A 6,424-nucleotide genomic window follows, 5' to 3' on the forward strand; every position below is an offset into this window, starting at 1 on the left:
CTGCTAATGGACTAGGCAAAATTTGCAAAGCCAAACCATGCTTAGATGAAAACGGTCTCGAGATTAAACAATGCGATGCACCCGTGTCAAAAAGAACTTTTGCAGGAACATCGTTAACAGGAAGATTACCCATGATGACATCTGATGAGTCCTCTGCCTGAGATGCGTTCATCAAGTTGACCTTGGCATGCTTGGGGTTATACTTGACCACAGCTGTACTAGACGATCTGACAGGAGGAGGAGGAGGAAGATGCCTCTGGTTGAGACACTTGTTGAAATAGTGACCCTTCTGTTGGCACTTGTTGCACATGACCTCTGAAAGCAGACGGTGGTATGGAGCACTCGATCTTGGAGCTTGAGACAAAGTCTTGTTCTGAAAGCCAGGGTTTGCTGGGTGGGAAGATCCACTGCCACCTTTGCTCTTCGGCTGATACGGCTGACGAAACGGAGGAGGAGGAAGCCAATACTACTGCTGCTAGGCCACTTGAGTAGAGGAAGACGGAGTAGCATCTCTGACTCGCTTCTTGGAAGCATCACACCTCAATTGAGCAGCCTCTTGCTTCAATTCCATGTTGTAGAACACATCGTACCTCAAGGGCTCAAAGAGAACAAGAGCTAGCTGAATTTCTTCTCTGAGACCACCCCTGAACTGGTATATCAAGCTCTTCTCGTCAGGGGCGTCCTGCTTGGCAAAGCGGGCGAGCTTCTAAAACAACTTGTTGTAGTCATAGACAGACAAAGAGCCTTGCTTCAGGTTGCGGAATTCCTCATGCTTGCTTTCAACAACGCTTTGAGGAATATGGTGAGCTCGGAAATCTTGACAGAATTCATCCCAAGTAATCACACGTCCACCTCTGGAATCCTTGTAATGCTAGAACCATTCTACAGCTTGATCTTTGAGTTGGAAGGAAGCGAACTTGACGAAGTCCTCAGGCCTGACATTACTGCAATCCAAATGCTTGCACAGATCCACAAGCCAATCGTCAGCATCGGTTGCCTCAACACAATTGCTGAAAGTCTTTGGCCCGTTAGCAAGGAACTGGTTGAGTGTAGCAAAGTGATTCTGATTGTTGCCTTGGTTCCCTTGGTTGCCTTGATTGCGCTCTTGGAGAATTTGCATGATCAACTGTGTGTTTGCATTGGTTGCGGCCATCACAGCTTGCCATGCCTTCGGAGGAGGTGGAGGTGGTGGCGGATCCTCATTCTGATTCTGATTGGTGCTCTTAGCGGGTGCCATCCTGAAGAGGTTGACCACCGTTAGCACATAGACAGATAAATGAAGCTGAATCCAACGGAATGAAAATTGCAACATATAGTCTTCACATCCGAACAAAATGAACGAATGCATTCCTCTTGAAATTGTCACATATCCATAAATTGAGAAGCCACTTAGAATTTAGGTAGACAAATAAATCAACAAGGTATGGATCAAGAACGAATACTTGGTAAGAAATCCCAATCTCAAACCAAATATCCGTGGAAGAAGAACCAGAGCTACAAGAATTCCCACCTATGAAACTCCCGAACCTTTCCGGTTATGCAATCAGGTGTTGGGGATACAGGGGAAGCATAATATCTCACCCAAATCTAGCAAATCCTACATCCAGCTGTATCCATCCTTCAACACATAACCGAGAAAAACTTCGGAAACCATCTACCTCAACCTTCGAAAAGCATCTGTTATACAAGTTATGGCGATACTCCCGAACTCCCGCCCTAGTACTGGGTGGGGTCGAGGTTATCTCACCAACGAACTGCATAAAAGAGATTTTCGATGTCGGTGTACTAAACTCAGGTATTCTAGAACTGCAACGATAAAATTATGACGACAACACCTCAGAGCTCAACTCCCCGGGACACTTCCACAAAACCCCTGACAGGAGGCACCAAGACAATGTTCTCATCCTAAAACTATCGAAACGATTCCAAGATACCCGCGTGATCCTAAAAAAAATTTAGAGAAATTTGAGAAGAGAAGAGTCAAAACTCTACGTCAGGATGCCTTACCAGAGCGATGAGGAGACTGGGAAGTAAAAAAATTCCTAAACTCTCTGATATATAATTCCTAAATGACTGAAAACATTTTTCTAGACACAACTCGGCTCCTAAAAACGATCAAGCAATGGGGCTCCTAAGGTCGGGGAAGGCTCTGATTACCAACTTATAACACCCTCGATGCGACTATATCTCCCACGTGTCGAGGCACGACTTAGAGGCATAATCGCATTGAAGGCATATGTTGCAAGTTAGGCAATCTTCACAACATCCCATGTAATATATAGATAATAAGAGGGGATAAAACATAGTTGGCTTACACTCGCCACGTCAACCAAGTACATAAAATAGCATTACATCATCCAAACACACATGGCCCGGCTACGGCGCCAAAATAAAAGATAACCCAACGTGCGACACGGTCCCGATCACCCCCAACTAGGCACCACTACTGATCATCAGGGAAAGACACGTAGTAACGTTGAGAGTCCTCGTCGAACTCCCACTTGAGCTCGAGCGCGTCACCTGGAGTGGAATCATCAGGCCCTGCATCTGGTGTAATAGTAATCTGTGAGCCATAGGGACTCAGCAATCTCGCACCGTCGCGATCAAGACTATTTAAGCTTAATAGGTAAGGCAAGGTAAATAAGGTGGATCTGCAGCAAGTGACTAGCATATATGGTGGCTATCCTGTTCGCAAAAGAGAGCGAGAAGAGGAGGCAAAGCACGAGCGAGAAACTAGAGGACAACCTGCGCAAGCATTACTCCAACACCGTGTTCACTTCCTCCGCCGAGAAGAGACCATCACGGTAACTCACACGATTGATTCATTTTAATTAAATTAAGGTTCAAGTTATCTACAACCGGACATTAACAAATTCCCATCTGCCCATAACCGCGGGCACGGCTTTCGAAAGTTCAAATCCCTACAGGGGAGTCCCAACTTAGCCCATGACAAGCTCTCACGGTCAATGAAGGAATAGTCCTCCTCCCGAGACATTCCGATCAGACTCGGAACCTCGGTTCTTCAAGACACTTCGACAGGTTAAAACAAATCCAGCAACACCGCCCGAATGTGCCGACAAATCCCGATAGTAGCTGCACATATCTCTTTCTCAGGGCACACTCAGATTGTCTTAGGTATGGGTAGGCCAGCCCAGAGTTGCCCCTGGTGGCCACCGACAGCTGACAGGTGGACCAACACTCAGAGGAGCACTGGCCCGGGGGGGTTTAAAATAAGATGACCCTCGGGCTCCGGAAACCCAAGGGAAAAAGAGGCTAGGTGGCAAATGGTAAAACCAAGGTTGGGCATTGCTAGAAAAGCTTTAATCAAGGCAAACTATCAAGGGGTTCCCATTATAACCCAACCGCGTAAGGAACACAAAATTCGGGAACATAACACCGATATGACGGAAACTAGGGCGGCTAGAGTGGAACAAAACACTAGGAGAGAGGTCGAGCCTTCCACCCTTTACCAAGTATATAGATGCATTAAGATAACATGGCAATATAATGATATCCCAACAAGTAAATAATGTTCCAACAAGGAACGGCCTCCAATCTTCACCTGCAACTAGCAACGCTATAAGAGGGGCGGAGCAAAGCGGTAACATAGCCAATCAACGGTTTGCTAGGACATGGTGGGTTAGAGGTTTGACATGGCAATTTGGGAGGCTTGAAAGCAAATGGTAGGCATCGTAGCATTGGCATAGCAAAAGAGCGAGCACCTAGCAAAGCAAAGATAGTAGTGATTTCGAGGGTATGATCATCTTGCCTGCAAAGTTGTCATAGTTGACTGGATCCTCGAAAGAAAACTCAACGGGCTCCTCGTTAGCGAACTCATCTCTTGGCTCTACCCAACAAGACAAACAAGCAACAAGGACACAATCAACCACGTGCAAGGATCAAACAATATGATGCAAAGATGATATGCTATGCGGGATGCGATGCGGGATGCATATGCAAGATTTGACAAGGAATGCATGAACCTGGCCTCAACTTGGGAATCCAAGTATGCCACTGGAAAGATGAGATGAAAACGCTTGAAAACGATATAAAGAACACCGGAATCGGAGTTACGGTTTGGAAATGGCAAGCAATTCAAATATGACCACGTTCTGCGATTTACAGCAAGTAGCCATCTAAATGCAAGGAGATGAACATGCTACAGCATTCAAACATGGGATCAAAATACATGGGAGAGATGCATTCAAGATGCTTAACAAAAGTCTGGCACTGAGCTACGGCCAATTCATCCATTAACAGGTTCAAACAAGCATGGCAAAAATGCATATAGTAAACAGATTTCAGACTTAGTGAAATTAACACTTGTCTGGAATTTCAGATCAGATAGCACTCTTCGGAGCAACAAAACTATATGCTACAGGACCTGAACCTGGCAAAGTAAAGCATGGCATGGAGCTACTCAAAGAGATTAACAGAAGTCCCTTAGTGACCTTGAGCCAAAAGGGGTCAGAAAATACAATTGCAAGCATGTGAACATGGCAAAAACATAATCAATTCTCAGACTAGTGAAAACTGGAGCATGCTGAAAACAAATATCAAGTAGGCATGTTTACGAGCTCGATGCACTCACTACAGAGCAAGTCATGACAAACTAAGAATACACCCATCAAGAATACACAAAATTCAAGCTAGACATGGCAAGAACAATAGCATATCATGCACGGATCAACTACAACATCCTCGGCAAAATCGCTAACAAGTAGAAAATCTGCCCAGATTCACGAAGTAGCAAAAGTAGAGCTCGATTGACTCAAGATAGGGTGCTCCATAATTGAAAACAAAGACATGGATGGATAGACCACTACAATATTAACAAAACATCCTTACTGTTCATCCTCAAAAGAGGCACGGATCACTAGGAAACGGCATGAACATATGGCCATATGAGATAAACAGCTCAAGGACTTAGTGGAAATGCTAAGTCCCTGAAATCAGCATTACCAAGTGCCTCACTTTGCAAGCTTGTGCTAGTCACCACACACATCACAAAAATACATGGGTTGCACCTCTGGAAAGATGGCAAAACCCTCAACAAAACATATGTAGAGCTCATGGGCATATCATGCACACATTAATCATGGCAAAAATGACAAATATCTAAATGGAGTAGCAGATCTGACAATTAACTCAAGTAGCACTCTTCTAACAGCATTTCGGGCATCAAGATGAACTCAAATGAAAATGATGCAATGGAATGAAATGATGTACTCTCTGAGGCGAACATTTTGATATGCTATATGCCTAAAACGGAGCTACGGATGCAAAGTTACGACACGATGAACTTGGTAAAATGAACTAGGGTTTCGGGCAAAAATTCAACCGTCCCAATTTCCAGATCTGGATCTGACACGGATTTCGAAGCAGCCCGCCGGAGTTACTGTTCACCGACGGAGATGAAGCTCGCCGGAGGTCGGAGTTGAGGAAGGAGAGGCCGGATCCGGTGGTGGAGCTCGCTGGGGCGGCGCGGGAGAGGAGGTCGGCGGCACCGGGCGCGGTCGCCGGCGGCAAGAGCGCGCGGGGCGACGCGGGAGATGCGGCCGGCCGGAGCGGGCAGCGGTGGCCGTCGTCGACGCCGGCGAGGGGCGTGGTGGCCGGCGGAGAGCGGCCGGCGCGGAGGAAGACGGGCGCGGGCGGCACGATGGGTTCGGGAGGGCCCGAATCGGGCTCCTCCGGGCGGGCGGTGGGAGGAGGCGGCGGTGATATTTGGCGGCGCGTGATTGGGCGGCACTGGCGGCGGACGTCGTCCGGCGCGGGCCGGACACGTCCGGTGCGTGGAGGAGGGAAAAAATAGGGTTTAGGGAGAGGGGATCCATGAATTTAGAGGAGGGGTCTATTTATAGAGGTAGAGGGAGCTAGGACAGTCCAAATGAGGTGCGGTTTTCGGCCACGCGATTGTGATTGAACGCTCTAGATGATGGAGAGGGCTTAGGTGGGTTTTGGGCCAACATACACTACTGGAATCAGCTACTTTGCCATCTGTCAGCTCTTTGCCGTCTGCTAGCAGACGACAAAGAAGCTCTTTCCCATCAGCTACCCGAAAGCAGACGGCAAAGATTATTTGTCGTCTGCTAGCAGACGGCAAAGAGGGAGGGGCCCCACTGACGAGCTGCTTAAAAAAAACTTAATGGGCCCCCCTCTTTGCCGTCTGCTAGCAGACGGCAAAGGGCAAATAAGCGGACGACAAAGGGGGGCGGACAGCAAAGATTTAACATATCTAACGGCGCGCCCCCACCCCCCGCCCTCTCTCTGTTTCTCTCCCCTGCTCCCACACGCGCGCCGCCGCCACCACCACTCGCCGCCGCCGTGCCCCGGCCCCCCCGCTCCCACCGCCCCGGGCCCGGAGCCGCCACCCCGCCCCCCTCCTCCACTAGCCCCCCGCCTCGTCGGCACTACCACTGCCCCG

This window comes from Triticum dicoccoides, chromosome 6A (genome assembly GCF_002162155.2).
Source record: "Triticum dicoccoides isolate Atlit2015 ecotype Zavitan chromosome 6A, WEW_v2.0, whole genome shotgun sequence".
NCBI classification, from domain to species: Eukaryota; Viridiplantae; Streptophyta; class Magnoliopsida; order Poales; family Poaceae; genus Triticum; species Triticum dicoccoides.